Consider the following 12,521-nt stretch of genomic DNA (forward strand, 5'->3'; position numbering starts at 1 on the left):
GAGAGAGAGGCAGGTCTGCCTCACACCCTGTGCCAGCTGCTCCCCAAATCCCTGTCTGGCAGCTTCAGGATTGGAGCCTTGCTCTGATGAAACAATCCCAATGCAGTTTTTTTACTTAAATCCTGATTTTTCTTCTCACTTTGCTTCCACTCTTATTTTCTCCATTTCTTTTGGCTACTCCTCACTTTCTTTTGATCCATTTCCTGCTCGTTTCTCTCTCCCACCCACTTGTCCTCTGTTCATCAACAACAGCAGCAGATAAGGGGTGAAGAAATAGGGGCGAAGAAGCCTCAAATCAACTCCCACACAGCTCCAAGCTCGGGACTGAGCCTTTGACTCGTTCAATATTCAGCTGAGAATAAGGAAAGGATTTTCTGTTCACAGCTATTTTTAACACTGCAGAGAAGGTTTAATATTTGAATATCAGAATTGTAATAGAATTTGCAAGAGGAATGGCCTATTTTTAGCAAAGCACTGGCTTTCTGGGTGCCTCACAATCACAGCACTGTAATAGGGACAGGCGACCAAAGAGGAGGTTGTGACACAGCTCTTGTGCTGCCCATGCCATTTTGAATTCTGCATGGAAACAGAGCTGGGGAGGCTTACCATAGTCTCCAACAGAAACCACCATGCACAAAGCACAAAATTAGTAATTATGAAAGCTTTCCAGCATCCAGCTGCTAAACCCAGCCAGGTGTCACAGCTAAAACCAGGGCTGGGAGGTCAGCACACACACACACACAACATCCTTTTTTTCCCCATCCCTCAGCAGCCCTTGAAATTAAAAGCCATCAAAAAAAAACAACCCTACATCACAAACTCCCAGCTAAAATTAACCATAGGCTTGTATAAAAATTCCCTCAGCTGTATTTCTTCTGGCCTTTGCTGGGTTTCTGTTTGCTGCAACACTCAAATTACAAAGCCTCCTCCCCCTTGTTGTTGACACCACAAGACAGCCCCTGGCCTTCCTTCTAAAACCAGCAGCTCGGGAACAAGCCCACGAATTTGGGTTGTTTGCATTCCCCCACCACAACATGCAACTTTTAAACAGCACTTCCAAACTTCCAAACACAAAGCTAATCCCATTCCAGTCCATCCCATCCGACCCCATGGAGGATCCCATGGCTCCCACCTGCCAACATCAGGAACAGATAGAGCAAAATAACTCCATACCAGCAGAGCCAGGAAAATTCCTCATTGTCCCTGAGGAGACCTGGGCTCTCTAGCAATAAATCTAGGAAAATATGCTAAGTATCAGTCACCAAACATAGGGGCACATCATTTCCCCACACATCTCACTTCTGGGAATTGCCTCATCAGTCCCTGCAGGAAAAACCCAAACCCCAGGCAAGGCTGGCTTGGTCATTCCACTGACAGAGAAGCTGTTAACAGTACTATTATTATTATTATTATTATTATTATTATTATTATTATTATTATTATTATTATTATTATTATTATTATTATTATCTGCAGTTAATTTGGAGCCTCCCATCATAACACCCTGATTCCCAAACCACCACCTCAGGGAACAGGAAGCTCTCCATGGGAAGTCACATCCAAGACTTCTCCGAGGAGCAGCAGAAGTGATTCCTGGGGAACAGATCCCTGAGGTGCAATATTCCAGGGGCAAGTATCAGCACAAAACCCACGAGCTCTTAGAGACAGCAGCCAGCATCCAGCCAGCCTCTGGTTCCTGACACACTCTGAGGCCCAAACACTAAGCCAACAAGGCCACCACTGACCATGTTCCCAAGACCCACATCCACACAGCTTTTAAATCCCTCCAGGCCTGGACAACTCTCTCCATGGAGTTTTCCCTCATTTCTAACCTAAACCTCTCCTGGTACAAACTGAGGTGGTTTCCTCTCTGCAGAGAGCAGGCAGCAGGTGATGTCAGTCAAAACCAGAATGGGCAGATGAACAAAGATTTATTGCTCCTGTTGACAGCCCAAATGGGAAATCTTCTTAAATTTTAACTTAATCAAGGAAGGAAATTATGTACCAAACATTCCAGTCTGCTACTGTACACTGAGACCAATTCAGAGAAAGATGAATTGAGTGGTATATTCCAATTATGACACAGGTAATATCAGTGCTTTGTGTTTGGGGAGAACAAGATTATCATTTGGAACACTGAGACAAGAGACTTGGCCATTTCCAAGGCACAAAGCAAATTCAAAACTTGCTTTGTTGCTCTGGTAATATTTGCATAATAGCTATTTATACGTATGATGAGTGCAAGCACAGTTTCAGGACAGTTAGCCAAGGTGAGTCGCCCAGCTCTTTAATCCTCTAATAACATGCTTGGGATGCAATTTGGGAATTCATTCCCCTCTGATGGAGCAGCTGTGCTGCTGCACAGTGACCATTTCTCAATGCTCATCCCCACCAAATTGCACTGTTTTGATCAATCCACAAAGCAGAGCATTAAAAATTCATACAGGGATATTTCTGTTCCTTGTTTTATGTATCTGCATGCCCTCCTAGCTCTCCTTTAGATATGATGGCCAAGCTACTAAACACCAGCCAGGGGCTGCATTTATCCCAAAATACACATCAATTGCAATGGTAAGTCTGCTACAGGCACCAATCTAAGCGAGTTGGCTGAAAATTAATTTCAGGCTTTTCCATGGCTCCCTGGATTCCTGCTGCAGCTTATGACAAGCAGAAGTTAAAACTGCAAACAGCTGTCCTCCTGTTTGAGGCACTCTGGGATAACAGGGATGCTCTGTTTGGAAAAGTGCCCTAAAGGTGACGTGGGGGTTCATCGCCCCGTGCCAGGAATCCCAGGAACTTTGGGACTCTCTGAAGTCTGCAGCAGCTCTGCTGAGCCACTGCAACCCCAAGTGGTTCATGTTATTTTCTGCTGGTCAGCAGCAGCTGTAGAAACATCCCTGAGTGCTCTGCCTCGCCCTGGAATGCCCATGTGCTCCTCACCTGTCAGCCCTGCTGCAGCCCACACATCATTTGTCTTCTCTGGGCTTCTTCCCCACTCCTTCAGAGGAAGATTCCACAAAGCCTCCAAAGTTCTGGTTTGCCTCAGTGAATACCCAAGCAGGAGTCTCCAGATCCAGCTGATCTTTGCTGCACTTGCTGCAGCAGCATAATCTCACCCAGGATTTATTACCTGATTAGGATTACTCAGACTAAAAACACAGCTACATAAGAGCTGTGTGCTCCCTGTCACCTACCCACGGAGAGGGATCACCGTCCTTGACTCCAACATTTTGGGGGTCTTGTCACTTTTTTTACAATCTTTACATTTCTATAACGGTTCTGAAACATAACTAAGCAATACAAAATTATCTCAGATATAGGCTGGGCTCAGTGACCTCAAAGATCTTTTCCAACCTAGTTAATTTTGTGACTCTGAGATGTTCTTGTGCATATTTCCCTATGAAGAGGATTTAAAACCTCAAGTCTCAGACTGTGACGATGCAAATGGACACAACATCCCATGCTGGGATGTAGTTGTGTAACTTGGCACAAATGGGGCTTCAGATACTTCATTCTCAAGCTTCACAGAGCAAGAAGAATCACAGTACTGCAATGAAAATGAGCATGGAAGGTCCCTTTTTTCCTTACTAAACAGTGAAGGACCAGTTTGGAGTCTCATTGCTAAGCTGGCAGATAGTACAGACCATTACTGTACCATGACGACTTGTCTGGGGAAAATGTCTTTACTTCTTTGTGGTATATATTTAATGCAAAGTCACCTTATTCTTGTTTGTCTAGCATACAATGAGAATAGATCTCTAAAAATAACCTTCTTCCCCCCCTCTTCCAGCTCCTCGTGGTAGTTTCACTTATTATTAGCCATTATTCACATGTCTTACATAAACTGCAATTTCTGGAAATTTTTATGCTTCCTGACACAAAACCTGAAAGTGAGCAAGACAGGAGAAGGCAGAGCTCAGTGAACTCCATTGGATTGCAGTTTTTTACCTCTCTTTCCCTTTTACCTGGGTTTGATGTCATCACGTCCCCCCTTGGAGCAACAATAAAGCTCCTTTACACACCCGGGCAGCTGCAAAGCTGGATCAATGGGGCACCTGGGGTCAGGGAATCCCCCCGGGGGGCACAGGGGTGGGGCCGCTGTGCCAATCCTCCTCCCCAGCCAAGCCCAGGGCACAGCCACAGTGCCCCACTTCATCCCGAGTGCCACAGCCTTCCCTTCCCGAGGGATTGTGGCAGGGTAACAGCGAGCCTGGCAGCGTGGCCCAGTGAGTGTCCTCTGCACGGAGAGCCTCAGCAGCACGGGGGATATGACCCCGCCCTGCTCCAAGCACAAGCCCTGTGGATCTAATTCCCGGGGCCAGGGATGTCAGTCCTGGTCCAGGCTTGCTGGGAGTCACATCACCGACACCAGGCTGGCAGTGCACACCAGAAGCTGAGGGATATTTTCCACAAATGACCTCTAATCCATTTGTCTTTCCAAGAGTGCAGCTCGCCCTCAAATCTGCAGGCACCGAAAGGTCACGACTTACAGCGCTCCAGACTTTCTGTTCCCTATCCTATGATTCCCTGACAATCCCACTTTTCTTTTCCCTTTTTCAGGTCCCTGCAGCAGTGCAAACACACATCCAGGGAACGGTTATTGGGATTTGTGCTTTCCTGGGGCAGCCTCTCACCGGGGCTGAACAGCCACCTGCTGACTCAGGATCTCCCAACCTTGCTCCCAACCCGGCCACCCCCGCACTTTCCTCACACTATCCCATTTAGCAGCCAACTCATCCTCTTTCCCTAAGAAACTAATTCAGGCACCCCAGCTTTCAAGTTTAACTGGCTTATGCTAACCACTAAAGCTGCACAATCAGAGTCTTCCCTCGACAAATTTGACACGGGGCCGAAAAATCAAATTTGCTTTTTTTTTCCCCTTAAACAAAACCATCTACGGTCTGCAGTGGTAAGCCACTGCTCATTTGAATATCCAAACACTGGCTGTTTGCATCCAGGGGCTGGTGCCAAAAGCCTGTCACCCACAGCCAGCCCAGGCACGTCTGAGGCTGCTGCTGGACTGATTCATCTCTGCCTTGATACTTTCAGATTGTTCAGAACGAATTTGAAGAGGCTCCTACTGACCTACACTGAGGTAAAACCCATCTCATTTCTCATTCAGGTGATGATGAGGATGATAGAAATGGCTTTTCCTGTGCTGGGACTTGTGTGGTTTCACCACAGCTTTTTCCCTCTTACCTGCAGCCAAAGACTTAAAGAGGGACATGACTGCTCTCAAAACGTAAATGGAATATATTACCAGAAAAACCCGCCTGAACCCTCAGTCAATAATCCATTTTTAGGAAAGAATTTGTGCGAAAATGAGGTAAGTGATAACTTTGCAGATCTCCTGTTATCCACAGTGCTATTTTAGGGAGAGTGTGACTGCATTGGGCTTGTCGCAGAGTCCTGCTTCCAATCTCCTGGCAGGTCCCCAGCACATTCCAGTATTTAACGCACAAGGCTCGTTGGGATGCAGTCCCACTTATCTCCCAGACACGTTGACTAAGACTTTCCCACATAAACTGACCCACCCTTTAGGAGCAAGAGGTCACTCAGTACAATCAGCCTTCAAATGAGGAAAACAATCAGGAAAAGCTTCTCTGATGCCAAAAACACCAACAGAATAAAACACAACAGGCTCCAGTGTTTGTATTATGAAAACTTGAAAACTGCAAGGCAGATTTTTCAACTTGTGATAATCAGTGTAGCCCCACCAAAGTCAACCAGGTTTCTTTCAGGCTCGGGACCTAGCCTCCCAAATTAGTACAAGAACACATCACTCTAAAAAAAGGTTAAAAACAAAAAGGCAGCAATTAATCTGTTCATCTTTTACTATGATGAAATTGTAGAGGGTTATTCATGGCATTATGCCCCAAAGAAGGTCACAATATTTTACAATATGGAAAAGAAGCAACTGTTAAACTAACCAGGTTATCTTTATCCCATATGGATCTTACACGACAAAGAATTCCTGTTAATTTAAGGAGAACTCTCCCGACTTCTTCACTGCATGACCCAGGCTCTGGCAAAGGGTGATCTACTGCATGATCCTCCTGTATCAAACACCCAGACTTCTACAAGGCAGATCTAGGCCTAAAGTCCCTTTGCAAAAATTAACCCCAAGCTGCATTCCAGCGTTGCTATAAATGTGTGTGCCACTGGCACCCAGAGCCATGAGCCATCCATCCCATCTGCAGGGACTGGTGCAGATCACCCTGAAACATGTTCATTAAATATTTGTTTACTAAGAGAAAAGTCAGTGAAAGTCCTTGGCAAGAAAAATCTCACTATTAGTTCAGCTACTGACAAAAGCCAACACCTGGAATGCCCAAACCCAAAACCTGTGGGTGTTCAAATAAATGTATCTGAGTTAAATTAGTTTACATATAGCAGGCAGCACCTTTTCCTTTCCAAGCCAAAAAAACCAGAGGAGCTACTTGCTATAATTAGCTGGAGCATTTGTGGTGTCTAGGCACTAAGCAAAATTGATTTCATGAGTGAGAAAAATCAGCTTTTGGTCCTGATGCACAACCCCAGAGTGATCAGCTCCATTGTACCCCAGACTCTGCCCACACTGCCAGAGCTCACCATGCACAGTTTCCTTGGTCTTCCAAACACAAGGCTCCCTTTTATCATGTAAGAACCAAAAAGCACGTACCCCATGTCATTCTGTAATAAATCAATCCATAGAGCAATAGGATTAACTCAGAACAAAAGGCAGGAACTTACAAAACCAAAAGCTGTAGATCTGGATTACTGCTGGATGGCAGGAAATCCCCACAGCTCCTTGTAGAAGACCTTGACCACGTTCTTGGGACACTACTGGGGCTGAATCCCACAGCAAAAACTAAAGACTTCCCAATGATGCCTGTAGGTCTGGCTTGGGAAAAATGTCTGCCTGGGATAAAGTGGGTAATCAGTATAACCTTAAAATGTCAGGGCCAGGCTTAGAGAGGAACCTCTGCGTCACCTCGGAGCACCTCCCACCCAGGCCCAGCCACTGACGCCTCCAAGGAAGGGGGAAAATGGAAAATCCAACTGCACAGTTTTGGGGTGGGGCACGATCCTCCCTGATCTCTGCAGGCACCACTGCAGCCCTGGCCAGGAGGTTTTAGCACAGCCATGACCTCAATGTGATGCTGCTTTCCAAAACCTCGAGGCAAGCTGAAAAAACAAAAGCCAGAACTAAAGGTGTCCGAGTCCCCACAGACTGAGGGCAGCAAGGATCACAACAGCCACTCCAGCACTTCCCACAGGGAGACTGAACACATGAAGCATAAATGCTTTGTTCATTAAGCTGGCTACCTCAAACCCATTAACCCCATGCCAGTCGCTCACGTGGGCACTGGGGCACGGCTGGGTGGCTCCAGGTCTGCATCTCTTCCTCTCTGCTCACATCCTAAATCTGGGACTGCAGCTCCATCTCTTCCCAGACCCCACACCTCACGCAGAGCAGCAGCTGCCCATTCCAGGGATCATTCCACGTTGGACTGAGACATGATTACTGAAACCAAGCCCAGTGGTCACAGCAATCAAACTGAGCTGTCAGTCAATCCCTATTCCTGGACACTTCGTTTTTCAAGGCAAGCCCACAGCTTCTCTGACGATTTGCATCCGTGTTTCCTATTCTCACAGAGGAGGAGAAATTGTTTCTCTGGTGCACAGCTCTGGACACGTGAACAAAAGCCGAGATAAAATCCAGGAACATCATTCCTGAACATGTTTCACAGATCACAGGCAAATTGCTCAGCAGGTCTGGTTACTTCTCCCAAAAAAGGGAACATCCTATGTTTGGAATCCCAGTAAACAGAAAAAAAGCTAAATTTGGAACATTTACCTGTGAACAGTTTGGTGGCAGAGTATTTTTAGCTCTCTGGACAGAGTGTTAATGGCACACCTCTCCTGTTCCAAGGGCACGGGCATGACCAGCGAGGCTATTCCCAGTATCCAACAGGTGTGGGTCAGCATCTGCTGCCACAAGGGCTTCTCATGCAGTGCCTCTTCTGTTCAGTCCCCACTGCCCTCTTGACATGAGGGGGCTGCTGAACAAACCAAACCAACTCACCATTTCTTTTTAAAGTACTAGCACCCAGCACATCGTGCAATAAAAAGTGGCTGCACAGCGGTGTAAATGTGTTTCTCTGGTGGCAGTGGTGACACACCAAAGGGGTTTCTGCTAGGCTAAAACACACGCAGCTTAAAAAGAAATACGAGTTTGTGCAGTGTAATAGGAGAGTAAATATATTAAACAATCAAATAATGTATTAAGAGGATAGCAGAAAAGTGAAAAGACGTGACAAATTAAGAATAACCTGAAATTATCAGCGTTCAACAAGAAAAAAACCTCACAGAGAAGATGATGAGAAAAATGTTAACAGTGATGAAAAACAATAGCTCAATATAATCCTCAACCTTAATCTGTCCTTGGGCACAGGGAGATGTACACAAGCCCTGAGTGCAACCTTTATACATTGGTACATACCTTTTGATAATCACATACATTTCACTGCAAGCAGAAATAACAGTTCCAGACACACAGCTCCCCCAGCCATAAAATCTGTTATGAACTCAACCCTCACCTAACAATACACATCAAAGCTTTTTCCATGCAAAACTGGCCCTTTTTAATGAGGAGTGGACAGTAAAAAAATGTGTTTGGGATTAACAATACATGAAAAAGAAATAAAGTCGGGCAAAATAGAAAAAAAGTGACCTGCTTAAATGTAGCTTAAATATATATGGAATTGATCTGTGTCACTCTGATGAAGCTGTTGAATAAGTTAGGGTCTACTGGACATAAGAAGAATTTTTCTTATGTCACTTTTTTTTTAAAAAAAGCATGTAATCTCTTCTGAAACCCTTTTGTCGTTAGAGGAAAAGCCTCCAAAAGTCCAGCTGTAACTGCTGCAACATTGTATTCATGTTCATTAGAAAAACAAATTCACAACAGATCATTTTAAGAGTAATAATAAAAGGCTGACAAACGAAAACCACATGTGGGTGGGGGGAAAAGGACCCAGCAGTGGGGGAAGCAGGACACGGATCCCAACGGATCCCACTCCCCTCAGTGTGGAGCTGCAGCTCCAGCACTTGCCTTTCCACACAAGCAGTATCTGGTGAGAACAATCCAACACGAGAGATGGTTTGAGGCAAGAGAAGGCAACTGGATTTTCACATGTCACACCTCCAGGCCAGATTCCTGCTGCTTTCACTCGGGAAAGCTGCCATGAGCCTCGGCAGAGGTAAGGGTCCAACGTGCTGGCAAACTCCCCAGCTCCATACGGGAGCAGCCCACGGCAGGAGCTGCCACGCCAGGAAAGCCCTTATGGATCCTACCATGGAGCACAGGCCTGCTCTCATCAGGAGCTTGCAGGCACCACAGGAAGGAGCCTGCACTGCTCCCCTCACACAGCACAACCTCAGCTGAGCCACAGAGATCCAAGGGGAGCTGGTGGCTCCTTGCCCTGAGGTCAGGTCACCTGTCCGGCCCCTGAGGCTCCAGCACTTCCAGAGGTATTCCTAGACCCTAGGGAAAGGGCAGTCAGGAAGCCTGTGGCCACAGACACCATCCTGGGCAGGATTTAGTAGCTGACTCATGGCTAATGGGCAATGATAAACCATTGTACTGCTTGTTCACTTGTGCCCAGATCAGATGACTAAGGAATTTAGGTGCGTATAGCAATTAACAGTCTAAATAACTTTTGCAGTCTGACCCTTAAACGTCTCCATAAACAGACTTTCTCCTCTGTGTTCCATGAAAGACGTCCATGCTCTCCTTGCTAATGAAATACAATTATTTTGCAGGCAATCCAACTACAAATATCACATCCCGTAACTGACCCACACGAAAAATAAATCCTTCGTCAGGTGACGTAATGCAAACGAGCAATCCAGGCCCATCCAATAAAGGCGCTTTAGCTGATTCCATTTTATAGATGATGAAGGAAAAAGAAAACATCTTTCGTAAAAAATGGTTTGTACTCCTGCTCCCCAGGGGCTCCTGGAGCAGCACACAGCAGTATGAGGTCTCCATATATGCAGCAAGAGGGTTTTGCCCCTCTCTGCCCCACTCCTGTGTGCAGGCAGGGCTCAGCAGCACACAGCAATTCCAAAAGCTGCAGGATCCGTGCCACCACGGAGATGAAACAGCATCTCTAACGCTTTTTTGCCACATGGCTGCTGCAAGCTCCTATTTTATCCCAAAATGCTGCATCCTGCTTTAGTGAGTGTCATTTGCTGCACTTAACCTGCATTACAGAAAAACCCAAAGCGGGTTCTGTTCCAGAACCTGACCTCCAAATTCCACATTCGTAATTCCACGCTTATGCTCCTGCATGAAGTAACAAAATATTCCCTATTTTCTCGCCTCTTCAGCACTAGTTGTGACACATGAGCCAGCCCCTCGCCCCTCCTCACAGCCCTACAACCACTGCTAAGTCATGGAGCCATCACTACAGCCATTTCTGTTCTCCCCAAGAACACGGAGAAAAAAAAAACCCCAAACATTAAAGGATAAGAACAATTCTTTAAAAAACCACATCCCGCTGCCATCACCCACCTTCCCAGACCTTTATCCCATTCAATTTTCACTCCTGACTCTCTCTCCAGAGCCTTCTGAGCATATGTAAGTCCTTCCTCCAGCGGAGTTTCCCTGCAATGGCCTGAGGAGTCACAGCCTCCCCTGACATTTCCACAGGGCTGCTATCTCTTGGAATAAATTCCTCTCCCTGCCCTGCCTCTGTGAGCCCGGCTCCGGGGAGCATTGTTCCCCAAGATGCCTGTCAGCACGATGCCGGGCTGCGGGAATTCCAGCCCTTTTCCCGAACTGTTCAATAAGCAGGTTTCATAATGCTGGTATGCTGTCAATAAAGGTCGAAGGATGAGCCGAACGCTCCGGATCTTGACAGTCCGTGTTTATTCCCTCTCCCCGCAACCCTGATCTTGAACATTTAGCATTTATACCTTCGGACAATGCGGAGTACAACATAGAAACACAGATCACTACTCACCTTCAAACAAGAAAGCAATTTCATTCACGATTAAGACATCAACATCACAAATTCAACGCTCACTCTAGCTCTGTATCATCACTCCAAAAGGAAAAACATCAGCTACTGAATGAAACGTCAGCCCTGGTGCCATGAACAAGGGTTTTTCAGAGCTGCTGCAGTCTCACGGTCCCTAGCACAAGTCTGCCATATTTTTTTTTTTGTTAAATCAGGCCTGTACCCACCTAACAGCCAGAGCCAGCCCCGAGACAAGCGAAGCAAGCCCACGCATCGTGCCGCTCACTGCGGGCACCGCGGCGGCGGGCGATGGCCGCGCCCGGACCGCAGCCCCGCACCCGTGCTCGGCTCGGCTCGGCTCAGCGCGGCGCTCCCGCACACAAAGCCCCGCAGCGGGCCCGGCTGACAGCGGCGCCGCGACCCCCGCACCGCCTCCCGCGCCCCGCCCCGACCAAGAAAAATAAAGGAGGAATTACATCCGTCTAGCAAGGAATACCGCAGGAGCAGCAGTCGAGCCGGGCTCTCCGCACCGCACCGCGCGGGGCGTGCGGCTGCGCGGCGGAGGCGGCACCGCGGGCGGGGAGGGAGGGAGAGAGGGAGGGAGGGAAAGGGGCGGTGGCCGCGGCCCCCGGGGACGGGCCGGGGCCGCCGCAGGGCAGGGTAGGGTAGGGCAGGGCGGGGCGGGGCGGCTCTGACAGCGCCGAGCCCGCTCCGCGCCGATCGAGGCTGCGGAGAGGCTGCGGGAGCCGCCCGCGCTGCGCACACGCAGCGGGGAGGAGGGGCCGCCCCCATCCCTGATCCCGGTTCCCCGATCCCCGCTCCCGGCCCTACCTCGGCGCTGCCCGGGCGGCGGCTCCGCGCTGTGCGGAGGCAGCGGCGGTACCCGCAGCCCCGCTGCGTGAGCTCCGTGTGCCCCGCCCGGCGCGGAGAGGAGCGGGGCGGGGCGGGGACAGCGCGGGAGGAGCCCCCGCCCCGCGCCCCTGCCCTGCGGCCGCCCTGCGGCGCGGGGGGCTCGGTTCGGCTCGGCACGGCACGGTCCGCAGCCCGCACCGCATCCTCACCTGCTGCTCCTGCTCCTGCTCCTGCTCCTGCTGCTGCTGCTGCTCGGGCCTGCCCTGTGCTCACGCCAGGTCTTCCCCCTCCGCCGGCCCTCGCTCGCAGCCTCCCGTGGGTGTTATCCAGCCGCTCCCGGCTCCCCTTCCCTTCTCTTACATTTATTTGGTTATTGGGTCTCTCCAGCCTCCTCGCTCCTCCTCCTCTGACACCCTCTCCTATCGCAAAGACAATGTTGGCTCGCCCCCAGCATCCATTTCCTCTAGTGCTGCTCTCCCTCCCGCTGCTCTGTCATTCCTAGTGGAAACCCCATCCCGGGTTTGACTTCCTCCACTGCAGTCATCCTCTCCTGCTGCTTCAGTCCTGCCACCTTCCCACGTAAACAGCCTCCCTTTGCCAGTGCAAGCCAACCCCCCGGAACCCGAGTCCAGCTGCCCTTGTGCCACACTTTCCCTTTTC

The 12,521-nt window shown here is 48.9% G+C and overlaps 1 protein-coding gene across 3 annotated transcripts in view; it reads right to left on the reverse strand.

Annotated features, from left to right (window-relative positions):
- SPTBN1 (spectrin beta, non-erythrocytic 1) overlaps positions 1 to 12,225 on the reverse strand; it is a 114,496-nt gene extending 102,271 nt beyond the window's left edge. The window contains exon 1 of one of the 3 annotated variants that reach the window (XM_088160797.1): positions 12,071 to 12,225. The gene's annotated coding sequence lies outside the window, so the exon portion shown is untranslated. Of the gene's footprint in view, positions 1 to 11,485; positions 11,579 to 11,840; positions 11,905 to 12,070 lie in introns of those variants that run through there. The other 2 variants (XM_088160796.1, XM_014895138.2) reach the window with 2 other exon arrangements.
- Between the last annotated feature and the right edge of the window lie 296 nt (positions 12,226 to 12,521).

This window comes from Sturnus vulgaris, chromosome 3 (assembly GCF_052056855.1).
Source record: "Sturnus vulgaris isolate bStuVul1 chromosome 3, bStuVul1.hap1, whole genome shotgun sequence".
In the NCBI taxonomy this organism is placed as follows: Eukaryota; Metazoa; Chordata; class Aves; order Passeriformes; family Sturnidae; genus Sturnus; species Sturnus vulgaris.